Genomic DNA, 24,353 nt, shown 5'->3' on the forward strand with positions numbered 1-24,353 from the left:
GGTGAAATGAGGACCCCGATTGTTGTTGGGGGAGATATGCTGTCTCTGTAAACCGCTTAGAGAGGGCTGAAAGCCCTATGAAGCGGTATATAAGTCTAACTGCAATTGCTATTGGTGATTCCACGTTTTACAATTCGTGATGGCATCTATTTGTCAGTGCCGGTTTTGTATTCCTAACCACTTTTTCATGCCGCTGTTGGTAGGATTAGACAGAAAATAGGGGCGGAATCTGCCCCTTTCTCAAAACGCTGATGGTGAAATTCTACTTCGCTGCAGGGGATGATGGATCCTGCAGAACCATCTGGATCCTCCATCATCCCAACTCGTGGTTGTTTCCAAAGGTGCATTTTCAGGAGGCAATACATTAGTAGAGTTGAGAGGGACCTTGGAGGTCTTCTAGTCCAACCCCCTGCCTAGGCAGGAAACCCTACACCGTTTCACTAGTCACTTATAAAGCCCTTCATGGTATTGGACCTGGGTACTTGAGAGACCGCCTGCTGCCAATTACCTCCACTAGACCAATTAGATCCCACAGACTAGGCCTCCTCCGAATTCCATCCGCCGGCCAATGCCGGCTGGCAACTACCCGGAGGAGAGCCTTCTCTGTGGCTGCTCCGACCCTCTGGAACGAACTCCCCATGGAGATTTGAACCCTCACCACCCTCCAGGCCTTCCGCAAAGCCCTTAAAACCTGGCTGTTCCAACAGGCCTGGGGCTAAAGAGCTGTTGCCCCCCCCCCCCCGTCTCGAATGTATGACTGTTGTGTTTTTAAATTATGCATTGTTATGTTTCTTTTTATTTTTTGTCTGTACCCCCCTCCCCTGCTTTGAATTGTGAGCCGCCCTGAGTCCCCTTGGGGGGGGGGGGAAAGGGTGGCATATAAATATAATAAAATCAAATCAAATCAATTAATCAATCAAATTCAGACAAATGGCCATCCAACATCTTCTTAAAAGACAACTGGACTTTGGTTTATCTTTCGAAGACGTTTCGCTTCTCCTCCAAGAAGCTTCTTCAGTTTTGACAAGTTAGTATAGTTCCATTCCCCACCTTCCTGTCAGAGGGGAAGAAGCTTCTTGGATTAGAAGTGACATGTCTTCAAGAAGGAAGAAAACGAAGTTCAGTCGCCCCCAATGAAAAAGCACCTTTGGACCTTCGGATCTCTGCCTTTGGCCAGTCAGGGACCTAACTCACCTTGGCAGGTGAAGTCTTTTGGTTTGAGTTAAAGGCAGAACGGGAAAATGGCAATCCGTTTACACCGGCAGTTATCCAGAATCAAGGGCCCCTTCTCTGGGTTTCCCGCAAGTTTCCCCAGATCTCAGCCCGGCATAAGGAAACCAGGAAGAAAATTGCCAGCGATGGGGCTCCTGCCCGGCTTCCGCTAGCGAGCGAAAGAGCGCTCCCCGTCCCTCTTCCTCCCTCTCTCCGGACGCCTCAAAGGGAAGAGACGGGGGAGAGGAACCGGGGATTCCCAAGCACGCGGGGCAAACGGCGTCGCCCTCCAGACTTAGGGTGGGTGGGTGGGTGGAAGCTTGGCGAGCCCTGCCTGTTGTTTTTTTAGGGGGTCGGAGAGAGAATCCAGCCTCCTCCTCAATTGTCACTGCGGTTCTACCTGGGTTTTCCGCCAGGAAGGACGAGTGGCGCCCCTTCCCACCACCGCCTAAGCGAGCCCCCTGCGAGGTAGGCCTGGAGGGGCACGCCCAAGCCCCCCCCCACCCCCATTTGAAGCGGCGTGGGAAGGCGAGACTCGCTGCCGCTCCGGCGAGGGTTCTTTTGGGGCTCCCCCGCCGGCAGGCAGGCAGGCAAGCACAAGGCCGGCGAAACCGCGGCTTCTTTCGCAAACTCAGCGGCGGGCAGGCGATCCGCGCCATCGGGGAGCGGGGGGAAGCCTCGTCCCGGGTGCTGGCTCCCTCAGTCCTGCTGATCCCCGGCGGGCGCACGGAGGGTTGCGAGCGAGAGCGGGATGCCCAGCCTGGCGGAGGGCAGGGTGGGGCCGCCTCGACGCCGCGCGCCTCCTGTCTCTCTCCCTGGGACGGAGCGACTGGCGGGGGCGAACGAAAAGACGCGCCACGTCGGGAAAGGCGCTTCCCAGGAACCCCGGCAGAAGCGGCCGATAGACCGACGCCTCTCTTCCGCGGGGGAAGCCGCAGCTGAGCGCCCAGCCACCTGGTATCACCAGGAAAGCGCCCCCAGCCCCCCACGGCAAGCCTTGGAAAGTCGAGGGGCGACTTCGTATTCCTTTTATTGGAGGGGCCCCGAAATGGCTGGAGAGCCCGCGAGGGCGCCTCAAACACCCTTCATCCCGCCCGGCTTCCTGGCTTTCACGTCGGGCAAAATCCTAGCCAGTTTGAAGTCTCTTGGACCTTCGCCTCTGTCGGTGGGAGAGATCTAGACCAGTTTCTCAACCTTGGCCACTTGAAGATGTCCGGACTTCAACTCCCAGAATTCCCCAGCCAGCATTCGCTGGCTGGGGAATTCTGGGAGTTGAAGTCCAGACATCTTCAAGTGGCCAAGGTTGAGAAACACTGATCTAGACTGAATCCCTCTAGGTGGAAGGGACCTTGGAGGTCTTCTAGTCCACCCACCCCCTGCTCGGGCAGGAGACCCTCTGCAGCTTCCTTCAGCCCCGTGATTTCAGGGCCAGCGAAGGGCTTGGAGGCGGCTGGGGAGAGCGGACGAAAGCGAAGCTTCGCCGCCACCACCCGAAGGGGCCCGGCCACGTTGAAGCGAAAGATCCGTCCGGGCTCCACTGGAGCCCAGCAAGCGAGACAGGGCCGGCAGCCCCCCCCCCCCCACTTCCCTAGGGGGGTAACCAGAGGTCCGCTTCCCTCTCCCGGCCCGCTTTGCAAACCGACCTAGCCAGCTCCGTCAGCCGCCGGAGCCCCGACGGGAGGGCTGGGGCCGGCCGGCAAGCCTTCGGGACGGTCGGGCCGCTCCTTAGCCCCCTCCCCGATTTCTCTCCAGAAGATGCGCTCTCGGCTGTCTTGATCTCCCCGTCGCTCCGCTCGCTTTTGTTTCGGGCGCGGCCCCGGGCGCCCGTCCTTCAACAATTCTCTCCCGGGGAAAAGCGCTTTGCGCTTCCGAAGCCATCGGGGGGGCTCCGAGCCCGCTTCCTAGCCGTGGGGGAAACTCTGGGTGGGGGAAAGCCACTGCAGGTCCTCCCGACCCCCGAAGGATTCCCCAGAAAACAGGCAGCGTTTTCATCTCGGATCTCCCGACTGTACGAGACGCCGTTTAAGGATAGGAGGAATCCGGGGGCCGTTTTCAGACATACCCCGTTTTATTAAAAACTCGTTTTTTCTCAGTCTGAAAAGATACCACGGGATTTCCGATTGGTTTTTCTACCTTCTTCAAATCGTAGTCTAATTTCTCTCCCCCTTCGGTCTTTTTTTAGAGGAAATTCTGAGGAAGAAGCTAAATTCACACACCAGGATAAGCAAAAAAAAAATGAGGCTTTGCCTCTTAAAATGTTGCACCGAATAAATCAATCTTGGTTCAGCTTGTCTTGCAAACCTAGGCAAACGGTGGCTTATTGGTTTTTCTCTTTTAGTTTTAAAGACAAATTCAGCTGGCAATCAAAGACAGCAGCATCCAACGATCTCGCCTCCGATAGGGGACAATCACACAAGGGTTGATTCACACCAGATATTTAATACAAATATTCGTTTTATAAACTGGTTTTGCACCAAGACCATCCAAAATAACTTTTACTAGAAAATCTTATCATTTTTTTCTCCCTAAACTCTGGAGGAATTAACTCAAAAGTCATCACATCAAAGCCAGTATATCATTTATACGCCATCAGTTAGTATATAAACCCACCCAATTATGCTTTATCAAAAAAAAAAGTTGTTAATTAAATAAGCCGTCACTTCATACGATACAGGAATCCAGTCAACTAAATTACAGAGTTGATGCTTCTATCGTTTTCCTGATAACCTACAAGAAACATCGAAATTGACTTCTTCCGCAGAGGATTCAGGGACAGATTCCCACCCTTGCTGATTACAAGAGGCCACAACATTTAGTAGTAGTTGGACAATACAATATTCATAGACTACTACAATACACAAAGAGCCGAGGTGGCGCAGTGGTTAGGGTGCAGTACTGCAGGCCACTTCAGCTGACTCTTATCTGCAGTTCAGCGGTTCAAATCTCACCGGCTCAGGGTTGACTCAGCCTTCCATCCTTCCGAGGTGGGTGAAATGAGGACCCAGACTGTGGGGGGCAATATGCTGACTCTGTAAACCGCTTAGAGAGGGCTGAAATCCCTATGAAGTGGTGTATAAGTCTAACTGCTATTGCTATATACTGCTATATTCATAGACTCTCTTTCCGCACTCAGAAGTTTTAAATTTTGCTTATTTGTGGAGTCCTTGGGAGTTCTCAGAGTTTAGTTTTTTTTCCCCCTTGCAAACATTTTATTACACAATTAGGGAAGAAGATTGCTGCTACAAGGAAGTGGGGTTATATTGGTAGAATAAAAGACAGCCGATCCCACTCCCTTCTAGCACTGAAGGTGTTACCTAGTTAGGTAATTAAACATCTGCAAGCAAACAACCGAGCTCAGAGAGCACCAAGGACCCTACAGTTCAACCCTGAGCTACAAATACATTCTCATTTGTCTCCCTAAATTCTCTAAACAGGAGTGTTAGATTTTTGAGTAAAAAGCAAGACCCAAAAAAAACAAAATCCTGTTTATCAGCAGAAGACTTTAGCTCAGGCTATGCTGCCCTGGTTTCACCCTGCTGGAGGGAGAATGTTTTATTCTCAAATATGGCAAGAGGGATGTTGGTTTATTTGATCAGAGGTGGCGCAGTGGTTAAATGCAGCACTGCAGGCTACTTCAGCTGACTGCTAGTTCGGCGGTTCAAATCTCACCGGCTCAGGGTTGACTCAGCTTTCCATCCTTCCGAGGTGGGTGAAATGAGGACCCAGACTGTGGGGGGCGATATGCTGACTCTGTAAACCGCTTAGAGAGGGCTGAAAGCCCTACGAAGCGGTATATAAGTCTAACTGCTATTGCTATTATTTGGGGAGAATCACAACTCCCTAAAACTCTCGCTCAGCGGACAACGAACAAAAGCCCTTTGCATCCCTTCAGGCCCAGTTTCCCGCAGCAGGTGCCAGCTTCACTGCAGCAGCAAAGCAATACTGGAGACCCATCTTAAACTCCAGTATTTACGTGCTGCTAAAGCATAGCAGGCAGATCTTTCTGTTTTCTGCACACACACACACACACACACACACACACGGGAGTAACAAAAGAGCGGGCTGCTCTGTTGCCCTGCAAGATGCCGGTGAAATAAATAAAAAAACTGATCATAGGGGATTTTGGAAGACAATCCTTTGTATTGTTCTTATTTATTTCCCTTTCCCTGTTTATTGTGAGCCGCCCGGAGTCCTTTGGGAGTGGGCAGCATATAAAACTAATCAACAACAACAACAACAACAATTCAGACTGAAATCTTGTCTCTTTTGACTTGGGTGGAGGGGGGGTGTAGCTCTCGTGAATTTGAAGCTGTGCTTTCAAAAGGAAACGTATTGTTCTGCCTAGCAGCCTGCAATCCAGGGCTTGCCATAAAGAGGGAGTCGAGCTATTCTCCAAAGCACCAGAAAGCAGGACAAGAAGCAATGGGTGGAAACTAATCAAGGAGAGAAGCAACTTAGAACTAAGGAGGAATTTCCTGACAATGAGATAACAATTAATTAGTGGAACGAAGTTGCCTCCCGAAGTTGTAAATGCTCCAATCCTGGAGGTTTTCAAGAAGAGGCTGGACAATCATTTGTCTGAAGTGGTGTGGGGTTTCCTGCCTAAGCAGGGGGTTGGACTAGAAGACCTCCGAGGTCCCTTCCAACTCTTTGTTTATTCTATTCTGTTCAGAGCTTAGTTCTGCTGGGAATAAAATTGCTGAGGAAGGATGCTAGCCACTTTTAAATGCCCTCAGAGCAGAGGTATCCAACCTTGGCAATTTTTAAGACTACCTGTGGATGACAACTCCCAGAATTATTCCCCAGCCAGCTGGTCTTAAAAGTTTCCAAGGTTTTGGACCACCCCTCGATTTTGTCTTTGCAATTTCTTTCTCATTCCCAATATTGTGGATTCTGGCGGAGGCACCAGACTCTCGCGGTTTGGAATGAAATCATCTCCCATATTTCTTTCATTTTTTAAAGTGGGAAAGGAAAAGGAAAGTTATAAGGCGGATGCTTCAAGAACCCACTCAGAAGTATTCGTACTGAAACATACCTGGCCAGGTAAGCTACGTTTGGGACGGTCTTGGCTTCCCTTTGGCTGATGACGGCTTCTCTTTCGACTGAATCCTTGAGGCCATGGGGCAGCCCAGAACGGTCTGTATCTTCTTTTCTCTACAAACCATGTCGTGCTGCTACATCATCTCAAGGTTGGCTGAGGTGGTGGCGCAGTGGTTAGGGGTGCAGTACTGCAGGCCTACTTCAGCTGACTGTTATCTGCAGTTCGGCGGTTCTAATCTCACCGGCTCAAGGTTAACTCAGCCTTCCATCCTTCCGAGGTGGGTGAAATGAGGACCCAGACTGTGGGGGCGATATGCTGACTCTGTAAACCGCTTAGAGAGGGCTGAAAGCCCTATGAAGCGGTATATAAGTCTAACTGCTATTGCTATTTGAGTGAGGGTCCCAAAGGAAGCCGAGTTGCAAAGCAATCCAAGAAGCAGGATGTCAGCAGGTGCCTTTTCCCCCCCACCCTCTCCCCACTTCCAAATATACAGGGAGAAACGGAACAAGTAGCAACCACAGAATGTCAATCAGCACCTCATAAAAGCGTTTGGAGAACGAATTCTCGGCTTCTGAACAACTCAGGGAGGACTCAAAACTATTGATTCCGTTGGTTGTATCAGATGGGGAAAGAAAAAAGCCTGCATGGTTTTACGTAAGCTAAGGACTTTCCATGCCTGCCTCCCAAATTAATTGGTCTTCTCCAGGCCAGAATTCCTACATTCCCCTCTAAAATGCGCCTGTCCCAGCGGTAGCCAGTGGTGCATTTCGAACAATGAATTTACTCCAGCGTATAAATGTACAGGTATAATCTCAGTTGGATAATTAAGCAATTTGAGAAACTGGTTCCCATCAACCTTTCGTATTTATTTGGTACGCGCTACAGTGACAGCTGTCAGTCACAAAAGCATTTATTGGTATGTTGTGATAAAAAGTTAGGCAACTATGGATTCTGTATTTTATTTCTTGTGGACCAACACTTATATGTTATAAGCATAGTTAGCAGTTTTTTCTTTCTTTAAATAAGTCCTGTGCACATTGTTAACTGCAGGACTTTATATAGCTGATCCCTCCAATTATTTAATTTACTTAATAATTCCTAGTTCATCTATGCCTTAAGATATACAGCAAGTTTTGCAGCCATGCCTGATCTAAAGCCTTCCAAGTACTTTGAGTTGGATTAAAACGCTCACAATTTCCTTTATTCGTTTTAAATCACCCAACTTGTCCACACCTCATATAAATGCATTATAAACTTAGATATCCCTCCCTGTTCAGTAATTCCACGAAACATGTTCTACAGGGGAGGCTTTTAAAACACATGACTGTCTTAAGAAGAGAACTAAACTCATTTAAAGAGTTCAGGGTTCTATTTTGGTTTAAAGAAGAAAAAAACACACACACACCAAATCCTCAGAAATGGAAAGAATTATATAAAATGCCAATGGTATCACAACCAGCGACCAGGTTTGTAGCCTGTGAAACAAACTGTAAATATTCTCGGCTCTAATGAATTAATTCGTTTATCTAAATGGCGTCTTTGAGGCATCTTTACAGCCACTGCTTTACGAACAGGTATGCTTCAAGGAACGTTTGAATGGACTATATATGCAAGTTATAGGCTTTTTCTCCTGGGTGGAAATTTAGCAGAGAAATGCTGCCACAGCTTAGCAGGACTTAAGAAGCCACGAAAGCTGAAGGAGATCAGATGGCGTGTTCAGACTATGGCCCAGATGGGTACCACAACCCCCATGTTCCTGTAGCAGTTCCTGTTCACAGCAACTAATAGAAGCAACCGAAAAGTTATTTTCTAGAGGTGCCTGTTGCTTCTGCTAAAAGCCTGAAATGCAGAGAGAAGACGAGTGGGGGAAACTTAAAAATCTCCCAGCCAATTCAGCCACAAGCCGCTAATGGGAGGGGATTGCTCTGAACCAACTTATGCGACTCTTTCAAATATCTGTTCGTTTTACTCACCTGTGTCAACTTACCTGCGAGGAATAAAAACAATGCAAAGAGAAGTGCTGGTAGAGATTTGCCTTCAGTTGCAACAGGAGCTAAAACATCAAACCCCACAAGCAAAGCTCTTACAAACGGTTTTAATGCGCATTTTAGATTTTAAAAAAAAGGCATGAATGCAAAAGCTCACAAACCTTTTGAGCTACGAGAGGAAGTTGCGAGCACTGACTCTTAGGTGGGGAAAACCCTCCTCCCCCCCCCCAAATACTGGTTGCAGGGGGCGGGGGAAACCCCCGTTCCCACAGAAAGATGGAATCTGATCACTTTGATGGTCTTCGGGGTTTATTTTATTCTTCCACTCAGAAACAAGGATCCACTGGGAGCCAAATCCCAGCCAGAGAATGGACTCTCTCCTACAGCTCCATGAGAGTCCATGGAAGACATGAGAATCTATTATTTGGAATTTTGAAGCGTGTAACCAGTTGTGGATTGCTAAGAAAAGAGAGCCTTGTGTCTCTTTCTCAGCTTTATTTTGGCTACTAAATTTTGGCGACTACATTCAGAGCTAGAGAAGACTTCTTTTGAGCAAGGAGGCACAATGTTCTGGCTGGAGGACATTGCTAACAGCTTGTAGACTCGACTTGGACTGAAGCTGCAATCATTAAATTGTAGGCTGACACATTCTTTTACCTCCACGGACAAAGTAATAAACCGGACAAAGTAATAAACCGGACAATGTTGGCCTTCCTCCCTTCCCCCTCCGTTAATCTAGCAAAGGGAAACAAAACATACCCAAAATTGTCTGCCCGGTGTCTTCCTCCTCCATCACGGAGCTTCAGCTAATGCACAGAACCTACGCCTGAAATTAAAAAAGGAAACCCCCCCAAAAAAAGAAGTCAACTCAAGAGTCGAAGAAAATGGAAAACAGAACAGGGTTAAAATCCAGATCATCTTCTTCACCGTTATGAAACCCTTGGATCTTCAGCCAAGCAAGCAAAGGGGACAAATTCCCAACTTTGTAGCACAACGTTTTTTTCTCAAGATTGGTGGTTTTAAGGCGGGTGGATATATGAACTCCCAGAATTCTGGAAGTCCACCCACCTTAAAGCCAACAACACTTGAGAGACATTGGTGTAGCAAAAGAGTCTACTATTACCTTCTAGAACGAAATTTGTCGTCAGCCCCGTTTCGCGAGTCACAAAAGGGCTTTCAAAGTTATCACATCCTACTCACACGCCCTCACCCAACCAACATTTTAATAACTCCCTTTGTAGCAGAGCGAAACTTGAGTTTTGAGAACTCCGTGGCTTGTCTGTGAGTTTATTTGCAATAAGCAAAGAGGGAGCAAAATACGATAGTAAATAAAGAGAAACCAACACAGCCTGCATCTCATTTCAACACACTTTTAGGTATGGATGAAGGTTATAAAAAGATTCTTACTGGATGAAGTGACCTTTGAGGGGAGATTCACAACAGTTGTGTTTCTAATCTGTGGAAGTCCATCCATATTTAAGAGACACAATGGACACACCTACACATAGAAAACAGAGAAGACTGGATTCACACACACGTGAAGCCTGGTCTATTTAAATAGCTTAAAGAATTAACCACAAGTCTACACTGTGTGCTAAAACCACAAACATTATTTTCAAACTGCAGTGGCCTCCACAAAACTAAAAACACATCAGGTGTGTTGGGGGTGATAGAAACGAAGCAAAATTGTTTCCCAAGAGAAAACCTACTGAATTGTGTATGGTCACAATTGCTTCTGGAACTGAATTGTGATCTAATTGTCTATTTGAGCATGATTTTTTAAATATATATATATATATTCGTGGAACATTTCATCTTTCCTATTTCTCTCCTGTAGAAAGAATGGACATTTTTACATCTTCATTAAAAGCCTAGCCTGAAACAATCCTATGTGAAAAGTGGGGGAGTGAAATAAAATAAAAATATTATTAATTTTGAGTGGACTTACCCAAGTCACTCTCTTTTGGGAGGGGGGGGAAGGGTCTCTGCCTGACCTACAAGAAATAGAAAAATTTACTCACCCCAGTGAAATTTTAAAACAATCTCCTCGCTATATTGTTTCAACATTGCTTAAGGCAAAATAGCACCTTTAAAAATAAAACATAAACGAACAGTATCACAATACGTTTTCAACTAGCATCAGTTTGGACACTGAAACTAAACTTCCACAAATGGTAAATAATTTCCAAAAATACAGATTATTCTCCAAAATGCCACCCTCTTTTTTTTTTTAATTCATCACCAACCACTGGGTCTAAAGCACGTACGCACCCCTTCCCCCCTCCCCATTTTATCCTCTCACAAAAGATCATTTAGAAACAAACCAGGATTAACCTATTGATTAAGATGGTTACCAAACTCTCCTCTTAGCCTAAATAAACCGTTGCACAGCTCTTAAAGTTTTGCAAGGAGGAAGAATTTGCAGTCTCCCTTCACTTCATGCCGGGGAAGTTTTTATTACTTCTTTTTAAACGGAGCACAAGGGAAGGGAAGGCTCCATATACTGTATATTAGAATGCCAGTAAAAGTTTTCCCTCAAAAGTGCTGACGAAGAACAGTATTTTAAACTCCCTGGAGCTTTTCCGCTCCGACCAGTGTCGCCTCCTCTAGATGCGAAAGCTGCACTGCAGACTTTTAAAAAAACCCAAACTCTTAAAAAACACCATTTGTTCAAACCAAGGACGGCAGGGAAGTAGAAAACTTGACCAGAATCAGCACCCATTTAAAAGGATCTGCAACAGATTATCTGTTTAAAGATCTGTCACTCCCGTTGCACATTTTTCCAGCTGAAACGTTATGATTTAGGATTTCAAAAAGGGCACCTGGCAACTCCTGCAAAATTAGACAATTACAAATGCTAATCTTTTGAGGGTCTTTCCTGCCACAGCTACACAAGAGGGGGGTATTCCCACCCCCCTTTTTGCACACTTTTGGTCTGCATTTTTTTAAAGGGAGAGAAAAAAATATTCCTCTCAACTCCTCAAAATTCTTCTAGCTGCTCCAGGCATATGATTAAAAGGGGGACAACGTTAAGTTTTATCCCCAGCCATATTACATTCGTGCACTCAGCTTATTATGTTTGAAGTTCCTCTGTCCTTTTATTTTTTACACTTCCTGTACAAAAATACCAGCAAAAAAAATGGTGTAGCGAAACGCAAGAGAGCTGTATCGATTTTATGTATATTAAAAAGTCCAAACTTTTAGAAAATGTGGACATTTTTAGATTAAATCTGGGATCTTGCAAATTTCCCACACACACTACTTTAAAAAAAAAAAGATTGTTCAATAAATAAATAATTAATGCCTAAAAATATATAGCTGCAACTTTTTGTTAAAAAAAATTTTTTTTAAATGTAAGGAACAATTAAAAAAAATATCTAAATTTGGCTTCATAAGGAATAAACAAATATTTTTAATTGATTCTGTAATTTAAAAAGTCTATCTTGTTTTTATTAGCTCATGGTACCATTGTACCATTATTTTAATCAGTTTCTTAAATTACATTTCAATCAATGGTTGTAAAATAAAACATGTAATGACAAAAAGTATAATACTGGGCAAAATAACTTCTAAAATTGTTTATTTTTGGGGGAAAAAAGTGGCTTACAGTTTAAAAATTAATTAATTACAGACATACGCTGTGTTTTTTTTAAAAGACTAATGCACTTTTGTATAAAAAAAAAAAAGAATTTATTGCGAGCGGTCTGCACCTTTTCAAAACTTTTGTAAAATCCAAAACAAAATTTCCGCTTTTCCATCGGGAAACGGGGCCACTTTGAATTCAACCCACTTATTCCAATCACTTTTATCTCCCCGGACAAGAACAGGCAAAAAAACAAAAACAAAAAAACACCCCACCATCGCATTTTACATTTCAAAAACTTTTAAAAAGGGGGAAAAAAAAACATTTTAAAGACTTGAAAAAGTGAAATGAAACCATCTCCTTCTCCTTGGCCATTCCTCTCTTAAACGTGACTCCAGGCCAATGAAAACGTCTTTTGCCCCCCCCCTTATTTTTTTGAAAGCACTTTTGCTTCGGTAGAAACTTTTCTTTTCTTTTTTTGCACTGGGGGGGTGGGAGAGAAAAGTCTTTTTTTTTTTTGGCTGCAACCGATTTCCCTCGGAGGGAAGGAAATATATATATATATTTAATATATATATATATATATATATATATATATATATATATATATATATTCAGCCGTGCATCACTCTTAACTCTCGCTCCGCCGGCTCCACGTCCCGCCGGGGTTGCCACCTTCCTCGGCGGCGGGCGAGGGCGAAGGAAAGGCAAGACAGAAAGAAGCGGGGGGGGGGGACGAAAGGACTCGAAGCCCCCCGGGTTTGCCCCCTGTCACTTTCCCCTCCCCTGGCTCTCCCTCCTCCCCTCCCCTCCCTCTGTTTCCCCCGGGGTGGGGGCTGCAGTTGCAAGTGGCGAAGCCCCCTCCCCACCCCTCGATCCCCGCAGGCTTCCCCTCCCTCCCTCCCCTCCGCCACGCGCGTCTTTTTCCAGGCAGGACCCCGGGAGCCCCTCACCCCCACCCGAGGGCTGGGAAGGGGCTGCCAGGAGGGACCCCGGCCGGGACGGGCCCAGCCACCCCTCCCCACCCGGAGCCCCCCGACGCGGATGGGCTCCGCCGGGCGGGCGGGCGGGCGCGACTCTTCCCCGGCCGCTTCTTCTTCTTCTTCTTCTTCCGCGCTGTATCCATATTTAGCTAAAAAGTATCAGGCGGAGGAAACGGCGGCGGGGCGGCGGCGGCGGGGGCGCGGGTGGCGGCCTTTCCTGAGGGGGGGGGGAAAGGTGAGGGGGGGGCGGGTCCCGTCCGCAGGGCAGCGCCGCCCCCCCACCCCACCCGTGGCACCGTGGGGGGGGGGCTTTTCCTCCTCCTGCCGAGGCCTCTGCCTTGAGGCAACTGACCCCCCCCTACCTCAGACTGCCCCCCCGCCAGAAAAGTTTGCCCACTTTGACGGACTGCGGAGGGGGGGGAGGTCTCCAAGTGACCCCCCCTCTCCCCTCTCTTTCGCCCCCTCCCCGGTGTGGGGGGAGAGCAAGGGGGGCCCGGCCGGTGTCGGGGGGGCGCCCCCTCCCCCCTCCCTCGCGTCTCCTCCTCCTCCTCCCCCCTCCCCTCCCCCGCCCTCCTCCCCCGCCCAAGCGCCGCTCCCGCGCCTTCCCCGCCCTTCCCGCGCCGCTCCCGGGCTCTCCTAGGGCCGGGGGGATTTTTAGGGATTTTTTGGGGATTTTTGGGGCTCCCCCCGGGGGGACCCCCGGCCCGGGGCGCCCCTTCTTTTCCCCGCCCTCCCTCCTCACCTCCGAGTCCACTCGAAAATGGCGCCGAAATCGAAAAAACTTTGCAAATTTCATTGTAGCGCCTGCAAAGGCTGCTGGGACCTCGGGGGAGGGGGGGCTGGGAGGGGAGGGGAGGGGGGGTGGCGGGGAGGCACCGCCCAGGCCTGGGGGCGGGGGCGGGCGGGTCTCTCGCGGGGGGGGGGGGCGGGCAGGAGGAGGAGGAGGAGGGGGAAGGTTGGGCCGGCGCGCGCGCTCGCTCCTCCGCTGCGCGGGGCAAGGCTGCTCTCCCGGACGGGATCTGGCGCAAAGGCAGCGGCGGCGCTTTCCCCCCGGCCGGGACGGACGGGCTGAGCGCGGCGCTTTCCCTCCGAAGGCGTCGGTCCGGGAACCCTGGAGGGAGGGATGGGCAAAAGCCCCCCCAAGAAGAAGCCGGGGTCGTCGGAGCTTCAGGATCGACCCCGCCCAGATTTCCAGATCCATCCGAGTTTTGGGGAGCCGGTTGCCGCGATCCGCGAAAGTGGACCTCGCGCCTCGATCCTCCGTCCCCAGGGCGGTCAAAAAAGTCAAACCAGCGTCCGTACCTGCCCTGAAAGCCCGTTGGGGCTGCCTCGATGACACCCCCCCCCAAGCACAGTCTCCCCCTCCCGTCCCGTCTTGCGCATCCCCCGCAGAAGGTCTGATGCAGCTGTTTACTCCAGATGTGCAACAACTCCCATCCTGCGCAGGGTGGCTGGGGAGGATGGGCTTTTAAGGCATGAGGCCTATGTGCATTGCATTTTGGGGGGGTTCAGGGATGCTTCGGACCCTCGGTCCAGAAAAGGCCATCAGCCACCACTGATCTACAGGGTTTTAATTTGGGAGCAAATCCTGTTCATAGAGCAGTGTTTCTCAACCTTGGCCACTTGAAGACGTCTGGACTTCAACTCCCAGAATTCCCCAGCCAGCAAATGCTGGCTGGGGAATTCTGGGAGTTGAAGTCCAGACGTCTTCAAGTGGCCAAGGTTGAGAAACACTGTCATAGAGGAAGGGGCTGGAAATCCGTTATCTGCATTGTGAGCATTAAGGACAGACCCCCTGAAGCCCCTTCCCCCAAATGCTCACGTTATATATACTTTAGTCCTTCACTTAAAACCACTTGTAAAGCGGGCACAGCCACGAGTAGGCTGCTGAGAAGGGAGGCGTTGCGTCGCTAATTTCTGCCACTAAGTGGAACATTTCTCGCCCTGCCTATTAAAAGACAATCACTGCGGTTGTTAAGTTAGCGAACCCAGTTGCTAAGCAAATCGGGCTTCCTCCTGGACTTTGCTGGTCAGTGGGTCACAAAGTTGATTCTCTCTCTCTCTCTCTCTCTCTCTCTCTCTCTCTCTCACTCACTCACTCACTCTATAGCTGCAACTATCATGAGTCGGTTGCCAAGTGTGCAGCTTTCAGTGACGTGATCGCAGGGATGCTCTTAACGGTCGTAAGTGTGGGATGACACTTCTCTCTGTGCCGTTGCGACTTTGAACTGGTCGCCTCACTCACAGTTTGGGGCAAAACTTTTTCCCAACCAAGTTGAAAAGTTCCAAAAAGTTTTTGTTTTTTTCTTGGATGAGAAGCGAAGAGAAAGTCCAGTTGGCCTCCTGAAAAGTCCCCTTTGGGGGGACATCCGTCACCTGAGATTTTTTCAACCAAGGTCCCCTCAAATGGACTCATTTATTACAGGATCCGGGCCCTTTTCCTCTCATAAAATGGGATATTTTTTAAAAAGAAATTGCTTGTTTTTTTTACACCTTTTCAAGATAAGTCCAGTCCTTTCTCTTTTGTAAGAAAAGCCAGCAATTCAGAAGGTGGAGGGAGGGGGGGGTGTCCTCCCCACAGGGCGACGAGGGAGGGGGGCAAAAGGTTGGGGTTGTCCTTGATTGCCCCTTTAAAGCCCCCTCCCTTCCGGTCCAGGCAGGGTTCCCAGGCCTGGTTGCCTCCACCCCCCCTCCCCAGCGTGTGAGATCCACCGCCTCCATCGCTGAGTCGACACGTTACCCTTGGAAAGGCGAATCCACGCCAGATGATGGATGGACGTTGGTCCATCCGGGTGTCGTGATGTTGCGGTCGACGGGGTGTTGCTACTGGGCTGGAGCGAGTCCCGGAGCGAGGAGGGTTTTTGTCTGGAGTTTCCCCACTGCAACTTTTAATTATGGGGTTCGGGCTTCTTGGTCCAGGCGTGGAAGGTGGCGGGGAGAGTGAGTCCTCCTACCCCAGGAGTTCAAAAGTTGTTGAAAAGGAAGGCGTTGTATTACATGGCCGGCCAGCAAAACCTTGTGTAAGGTAATCCTCGTCTTAGTGACCACTGAAAAAAGTCACTTGGGACCGTTTTTCACACTTTACGACCGTCGTAGCAGGCCCGTGGCCACGTGACCAAAATCCAGACGCTCGGCACAACAACTCGGCTGGCGTTTATGACGATCGCAGAGTCCCCGGGGTTACGGGATTTCCCCCTTTTGCGACGAGCGAAGTTGGTAGCGAATCCGGATTCACTTTTAACAGCCGCGCGACTAATTCCACAGCTGCAGCGATTCACTTAACAACCACGGCAAGGGAAGTCGTAAAGCGAGGCAAAACTCCCCTGCCTCGCTTAAGCAATGGAGATTTCGGGCTCAGTTCTGGTCGTAAGTCGAGGACTACCTGTAATGGCAATTGGACACAACTCTTTTCTCTTATTATTTGGCTCCTCTTTGGAATCCACACTGGCTTTTCTCCTGGCTCAGCTTCGTGTCCCCGATTCAGGCCACGCTTGGCTCCGCCTATGCCAAGGATTGGCCAACCCAGGGGAAGGGGAATTCTGGGAATTGAAGTCCACACCTCTTAAAGTGGTGGAGGAGGTTGAGACACCCTCACCTAAAGCCAAAAGCTGAATACAGATTGGCAGAGTTGGAAGGGACCTTGTAGGTCATCTAGTCCAACCCGCCCCCCCAAGCAGACCCTACACCCTTTCTGTCCTCGTCCAGACCAACGAACTGCTCCACGCGCACCCTGAAAAACTGCCGAGACTCCAGCGGTTGCTACGAGATTTCCTTTGCGAGCGGTGAAATTTGCTGGAAATTTTGGGGAGCAGCTGCTTGAAGAGAACGTCCTTCCTTAATAACTTCCACGGGATAAGTTGTGGGCTGGGAGACGGACCTAACAGAAGGAGTAAGGGAAACGGTTTGATATGGCCCGGTTGTCCAACTTATTTTGTTTTATTAATTTTGTATGCCGCCCACTCCCGAAGGACTCCGGGCGGCTCACAATAAAACAGGGAAAAGGGGATAAATAGGACGATACAACAATTAAAAAAAAATACACAACATTCGCAATTGAAGCGGGGCTGGATACTTCAACAGCCCCCCCGGCCTGTCGGAACAGCCAGGACTTAGTAACTTTACCGAAGGCCGGGAGGGTAGTAAGGGTCCGGATCTCCACGGGGAGCCAATGTCGACTGGCGACTACCCGGAGGAGAGCCTTCTCTGTGGCTGCTCCGACCCTCTGGAACGAACTCCCCGTGGAGATTCGAACCCTCACCACCCTCCGGGCCTTCCGCAAAGCCCTTAAAACCTGGCTGTTCCGACAGGCCTGGGGCTAAAGATTCGCTGCCCCTATTTCGAATGGTATGATTGTTGTGCTTTTTAACTATGTATAGTTTTGTGTTCTTGTTAAACTGTTTGTATCCCCCCCTTCCCTTTTTGAGTTGTGAGCCGCCCTGAGTCCCCTTAGGGAAAAGGGCGGCATACAATAGCAATAGCAATAGCAGTAGACTTATATACCGCTTCATAGGCCTTTCAGGCCTCTCTAAGCGGTTTACAGAGTCAGCATATTGCCCCCAACAATCCGGGTCCTCATTTTACCCACCTCGGAAGGATGGAAGGCTGAGTCAACCCTGAGTCGGTGAGATTTGAACCGCTGAACTGCTGATCTAGCAGTAGCCTGCAGTGCTGCATTTAACCACTGCGCCACCTCTAAACTCTGTTCCAGAGGGCCGGAGCAGCAACAGAGAAGGCTCTCCCCCGGGGGATCTCCAGCCGACATTGGCTGGCAGATGGAACCCGGAGAAGGCCTATTCTGTGTGATCGAATCGATCTTTGGGGAGGTAATTGGCAGGAGGCGGTCTCTACCCAGGTCCGATGCCATGCAGGGCTTTATAAGTAACGACTAGCACCTTGAAGCGTGTCCGCAGACCGATGGGCGGCTAGTTTCAGCTCGCGGAGGATAGGTGTACCTACGTTTTCCCCTGATCCGCAAAAGCAAGGAACTTCTACCGTCTACAAATTTTATTTCCCAGCCTTCCCTTGATTTCTTGATTTCCCAAACTCAGGGATTCTTGCCTTTAAGGCGAGGAGGGCTTTTAGGTTGACTCAGCCTTCCACCCTTCCGAGGTGGGTGAAATGAGGACCCGGATTGTTGTTGGGGGCGATATGCCGACTCTGTAAACCGCTTAGAGAGGGCTGAAAGCCCTATGAAGCGGTATATAAGTCTAACTGCTATTGCTATGTAGAGCCGGGGTGGCACAGTGGTTAAATGCAGCACTGCAGGCTACTTCAGCTGACTCTGCAGTTCGGTGGTTCAAATCTCACCAGCTCAGGGTTGACTCAGCCTTCCATCCTTCCGAGGTGGGTGAAATGAGGACCCGGATTGTTGTTGGGGGCGATATGCTGACTCTCTAAACTGCTTAGAGAGGACTGAAAGCCCTATGAAGTGGTATATAAGTCTAACTGCTATTGCTATGTAGAGCCAAGGTGGCACAGTGGTTAAATGCAGCACTGCAGGCTACTTCAGCTGACTCTGCAGTTCGGTGGTTCAAATCTCACCGGCTCAGGGTTGACTCAGCCTTCCATCCTTCCGAGGTGGGTAAAATGAGAACCCGGATTGTTGTTGGGGGCAATATGCTGACTCTGTAAACCGCTTAGAGAGGGCTGGAAGCCCTATGAAGCGGTATATAAGTCTAACTGCTATTGCTATGTCTAACTGCTATTATTTTGTCCGTAAAAGCCAGCTCTTCTAACTTCCTCTTTCAAGAAGGACTCACCGCCCACTTGTTTTTCTTTCTGCCGTCAAAAAAAAAAAACAGAGGGAGGAAAAGAGAAAAAAAAAGAGAAAAGAAAAAGAGGAAGATGTTATTTAGCTAAACACGAAACTGAGTAAAAGGAACAACTTCCTGCTGGCTGTTTTTGGGCTGTTATCTCCTGCTCTGGAAGAATTTCAGACTTTTGCCTCAGAGGGATTAACATGAATTAAAACCAAAGAATGTTTCTGTACAGCGTCACCTAATTTCAGTCTCTCTCTCCCTCCCCTCCTTCCCTTCTTCAACGCGAATGGGCTTTGGTGCTTGTTTGTTTGAAATGGTGTAATTATCTGCACATGCCTTTTGTTCTGTAGGTTGCGTGTTATTTTGTCTTGTGTCAGGAAGGGCTCGCCAGCTAGCTCTTTGCAAATTTGGTGGTGGTGGGGATTTATTTTTTCCTGCAATTCAAGGCATGCAACTTAGCCAAAATGCTAAAAGTAAAGTTATTTGTGGGTCTGGACAAGGACAGACAGAGCGTAGGGATTGCTTGGGCAGGGGGTTGGACTAGATGACCTACAAGGTCCCTTCCAACTCTGTTAATCTGTGTTCAGATTTTTTTATGTGTGTGTCCTTGAAGACCAATGCCAGCTAAAGAATGGGCAGGTGTGGATACAGGCCTTCTCCGGATTCCATCTGCCAGCCAATGTCGGTTGGCGACCCCCCCCCCCCCGGGGAAGGGCCTTCTCTGTTGCAGCCCCGGCCCTCTGGAACGAGCTTCCCGTGGAGATCCGGACCCTTACTACCCTCCCGGCCTTCCGTAAATCTACTAAGTCCTGGCTGTTCCGGCAGGCCTGGGGCTGTTGAAGTATCCAGCCCCACTTTAATTATGAATGTTGTTGTATTTTAAATTGTTGTATTGTCTTATTTATTCCCCCTTCCCTTTTTATTGTAAGCCGCCCGGAGTCCTTCGGGAGTGGGCGGCATACAAAACCAATAAACTAACTAGTGTGTGTGTGTGTGTGTATGTGTTTGTGGTTTAAATGGCTAAACTTTTGACCTGCAAGGGGGGTGGGGAGAAAAATAAGGCTCCCTGAAAGTTCTCATCTATAATAAAAACATCTCTTTTCTCAACACTTCTAAGCCAGAGGTCTTCCAACTTGGCAACTTTTTAAAGACTTGTGGACTTCAACTCCCAGAATTCTCCAGCCGGCTATGCTTCTTGAAATCCACAAATCTTAAAAATTGCCAAGTTTGGGGAACTTGAGAGACCGCCTGCTGCCAATCACCTCCACTAGACCGATTAGATCCCACAGATTAGGCTTCCTCCGAATTCCATCCGCCGGCCAGTGCCGACTGGCGACTACCCGGAGGAGAGCCTTCTCTGTGGCTGCTCCGACCCTCTGGAACGAACTCCCCGTGGAGATTCGAACCCTCACCACCCTCCAGGCCTTCCACAAAGCCCTTAAAACCTGGCTGTTCCGACAGGCCTGGGGCTAAAGAGCTCTTGCCCCCGTCTCGAATGGTATGACTGTTGTGTGTTTTTAAATTATGTATTGTTATGTTTCGTTTTTATTTTTTTGTCTGTACACCCCCCCCCCTTCCCTGATTTGATTTGTTAGCCGTCCTGAGTCCTCTTCGGGGGGGAAAAGAACGGCATATAAATATAATCAAATGAAAATGAATGAATGAAATGAAACCCCTGCTCTAGAGACGACCTTACAAGCCACCTGATCTTCCTTATAAACAAACGTTACCTGCATTTTTCCAGCAGAAAGAAGGGGGGGGGGAAAGAAAGAAGAGCGGAAACGATATGGTTGGGAGGAAGGGTGCAGCGTTGGCAAAGTGGATGGATTCAGGAGAGTGACGAACGAATGGGGATGTCCACCAGGATGGAGCTCAGGAGAGTAAACCCACAAGCCCGTAATTATTATCATTTTTTTTTAAATGAAGAGTTCGGCGGCCTCCCTCTATCGGTTCATTGCACGTTTTCGCCAGTTGAGAATCGTGGTTGGAAATGGAGCAGCTTATCTCTTGGCTGGTGAGGCGCACAAGGGCTCACCAATCCAAGGGCCTGTGAAGGTTTCTCAGCCATCCAGAGTCACGATTGTCCCAAAGGCAACTGGGCCTTTTTTCCCCTTGAAGACCTTTCTCTTCTCCTCCAAGAAGCTTCTTCAGTTCAGCTCTCCATTCTGGAACAGAATAACAAAGGTAGAAGGGACCTTGGAGGCCTTCGGAGTCCAACCCCATTGGTCAAGCAGGGGACTCTGTAGTATCATGCCAGCTGGGGAATTCTGGGAGTTGAAGTCCACAAGTCTTAAAGTTGCCCAGGTTTGGACACCCGTACCCTACGCCAGTTAGCTGGAACAGAATAGCAAAGGTAGAAGGGGCCTTGGAGGCCTTCAGAGTCCAACCCCATTGGTCAAGCAGGGGACTCTGTAGTATCATGCCAGCTGGAGAATTCTGAAGTCCACAAGTCTTAAAAGTTGCCCAAGTTTGGACACCCGTACCCTACGCCAGGGATGGCTAACCTTTTCGGCATCGAGTGTGCTTGCATGCACGCACATGGGTGTGCATGTGTGCATCAAAGTGCCGGAAACGCAAAAAGAACCAGGTCATCCCCTGAAGAGGAATATGTAAACACAATACACGGATAGAGTGGATGGAGGGAGGAGTAGAAGGAAAGATAGGAAGGAGAGGAGAAAGGAGAGGAATAGGAGAAAGGGAAAGGCAGAGGAAGAATGGGAGGGAATGTAAGAGTAGGCAAGAGGGGAGGAATGGGAAGAAGAGGGGAAGGGTAAAGGGGAGGAAGGGGAAGGAGAGAAGGGAAAGGAGAGGAGGAAGGAAGGAGAGAAGAAAGAGAAGAAAGGGGGGTAGGAAGGAGGGAGGGAAGCAAGGAGGGAAGGAAGGAGAGAAGGAGAGAAGAAAGGAGGGAAGGAAGGAGGGAATGTAGGAGAGAAGGAAGGGGGGAAGGAAGGAGAGAAGGAGAAAAGAAAGGAGGGAAGGAAGGAAGGAGGGAAGGGGAAGGAGGGAGGGAAGGAAGGGGAGTAGGAGAGAAGAAACAAGGGAAGGAAAGAGAGAGGGAGGGAAGAAGAAGTAGGACCGTTGTAAGATAAGATGGATCTATGGGATGTTAAGAAAGCAATCTTCAAGTACATTGTCAACTGTAGGGAAAATTGTTATAAATACATATTATTAATAACAGTTATGAGATCATATAATTGTGAATGTATATATGAAATTGATAAAATAAAAAAAAATAAAAACCACAAAGTGCCGGAAACGCAAAGGCCAGCTGGCCGGCACGCATGCCTCTTTTGGGACCATTTTCAAGCCATTTTTCGGGCTGTTTTCAGGGGTGTTTTCAGGCTACTTCGAGCCGTTTTTGAAATGGCTCAAAACAGTCTGAAAACAGTCCAAAACATGGCCTAAAAAAGGCCAGAAAACAGCCTGGTTTTTTGGCAGTTTTTCATGCCGTTTTACAGTGCTCCAGCGTCCACTAAGTGTCCATCACATGCGCTCCGGAAACCAGAAGAGCAGCTAGCAATAGCATGCGTACCCACAGAGAGGGCTCTGCATGCCATAAGTTTTGCCATCACGTCTCTATACCGTTCAGAACAATGGGTGTGTCCAGCCTCTTCTTAAAATCCTCCCGTGATGAAGTCCTGAGGCAAGCGGTTCCACTGGTTAATTTTTCTCACCGTCAGGAAGTTTCTCTTTAGTTCTAGGCTGCTTCTCTCCTTGATTAGTTTCCACCCGTTGCTTCTCGTCTTGCCTTCTTGGATGAGAAGCGAAACAAGGGAAAAACAACAACTCCAAGGTTCACCCGCTTGTAAAGCAGCGGCTTTCTTGAGTTTTGACTTTCTTGAGTCTTGATTACAGATGCACTAACCTAATTTCCTACGGGAACCTGGATGGCTTCCATTCCTTCCTTACCAGATGCCGTGCAAATGTCAAGAAACAATGGTTGGAAATTAACCAGAGAGAGGAGCAACCTGGAATTCAGGAGAAACTTCCTAAGAATGAGGGCAATTAACCAGTGGGACAACTTGCCACCAGAAATTGCGGCCGCTGCAACACTGGAGGCTTTTAAGAAGAGACTAAACAGCCACTTGTCTGAAATGGTCTAGGTTCTCCTCCTTGAGCAGGGGGCTAGACTAGAAGACCTTCGAGGTCCCTTCCAGCTCATTCTATTCTAAATTCTCCCTCAAGTAAGCAACCTGGGTACTTGAGAGACCGCCTGCTGCCAATCACCTCCACTAGACCGATTAGATCCCACAGATTAGGCCTCCTCCGAATTCCATCCGCCGGCCAGTGTCGACTGGCGACTACCCGGAGGAGAGCCTTCTCTGTGGCTGCTCCGACCCTCTGGAACGAACTCCCCGTGGAGATTCGAACCCTCGCCACCCTCCAGGCCTTCCACAAAGCCCTTAAAACCTGGCTGTTCCGACAGGCCTGGGGCTAAAGAGCTGTTGCCCCCGTCTCGAACGGTATGACTGTTGTGTGTTTTTAAATTATGTATTGTTATGTTTCGTCTTTTTATTTTCTGTCTGTACCCCACTTCCCTGATTTGAATTGTGAGCCGCCCTGAGTCCCCTTCGGGGGGAAAAGGGCGGCATATAAATATAATAAAATCAATCAATCAATCAATCAAACCCTATGGCTTAAAACTGGCCTGTTGCTTTGACCTCATCCCCCATCTCCCATCCCTCCTCCTTCTCCCCGTTACCTTTCACTCCGAGTTTACAATTACCCAGGGGAGTAAAAATAGCGCCACCAGCGGTGTGACGTCACTGTGGTCTACCACCCACTTCCTGCATTTTAACCGCTCGTGGTTTTTTTTTTTTTTGGCAAATGCCAACCTCGTTCGTGGCTTGCCGGTTGGTAACGCTTGCTCGGACACCGCTGTGGGATCGTGGATTTCTTTAATGCCGACCCTTCCCTTTCTCAAGGGCCAGCTGAGAAATGGCATTGCAAGGGGAACCCTGCCCCGGAGGGACCTTTCATAGGAATGGCGGCTGTGCAGGAAGAAGCCGCTAGAGGGAGAATTAGGCGGCGGAGGGAACGGGTTTGGTTTTCTGTTAAAGGCTTGTTATCGCGCACATACAATTATGAACTCCCCCTGAAGGGGAGAATCCTGAACAGATGGGCCGGTGTCTGCCCGCGCGGGAGGGAGCGGAGCGAGTAAAAGAGGAAAGGCACGGCTGGAAAAAGCATGAATCATCCATGATAAAAAGTGCTGACTTGAGCGAGACTCCGCGCCCGAGATGCTGTGGTGCAGTTGCTCCCAATTTAGCCTCGGTGCCGCTGCAGAGATAAGCCTGCTTAGGAAACAATTTCTGGAGCAGGGCAGCTCCGGAGAAGCCGTCTGCAAGAGACATACAACAGGCCGGAAGAATAGCAATAGCAGTTAGACTTATATACCACTTCATAGGGCTTTCAGCCCTCTCTAAGCGGTTTACAGAGTCAGCATATTGCCCCCAACAACAATACGGGTCCTCATTTTTACCCACCTCGGAAGGATGGAAGGCTGAGTCAACCCTGAGCCGGTGAGATTTGAACAGCCGAACTGCAGTCAGCTGAAGTAGCCTGCAGTGCTGCATTTAACCACTGCACCACCTCGTCTCTCTGCAGTTAGACTTATATACCGCTTCATAGGGCTTTCAGCCCTCTCTAAGCGGTTTACAGAGTCAGCATATCGCCCCCAACAACAATCCGGGTCCTCATTTTACCCACCTTGGAAGGATGGAAGGCTGAGTCAACCTTGAGCCGGTAAGATTTGAACAGCTGAACTGCAGAACTGCAGTCAGCTGA

The sequence above is a fragment of the Thamnophis sirtalis genome, unplaced genomic scaffold (assembly GCF_051295495.1).
Source record: "Thamnophis sirtalis isolate CommonGarterSnake01/CBP01778 unplaced genomic scaffold, rThaSir2_p1.2 scaffold_13, whole genome shotgun sequence".
NCBI classification, from domain to species: Eukaryota; Metazoa; Chordata; class Lepidosauria; order Squamata; family Natricidae; genus Thamnophis; species Thamnophis sirtalis.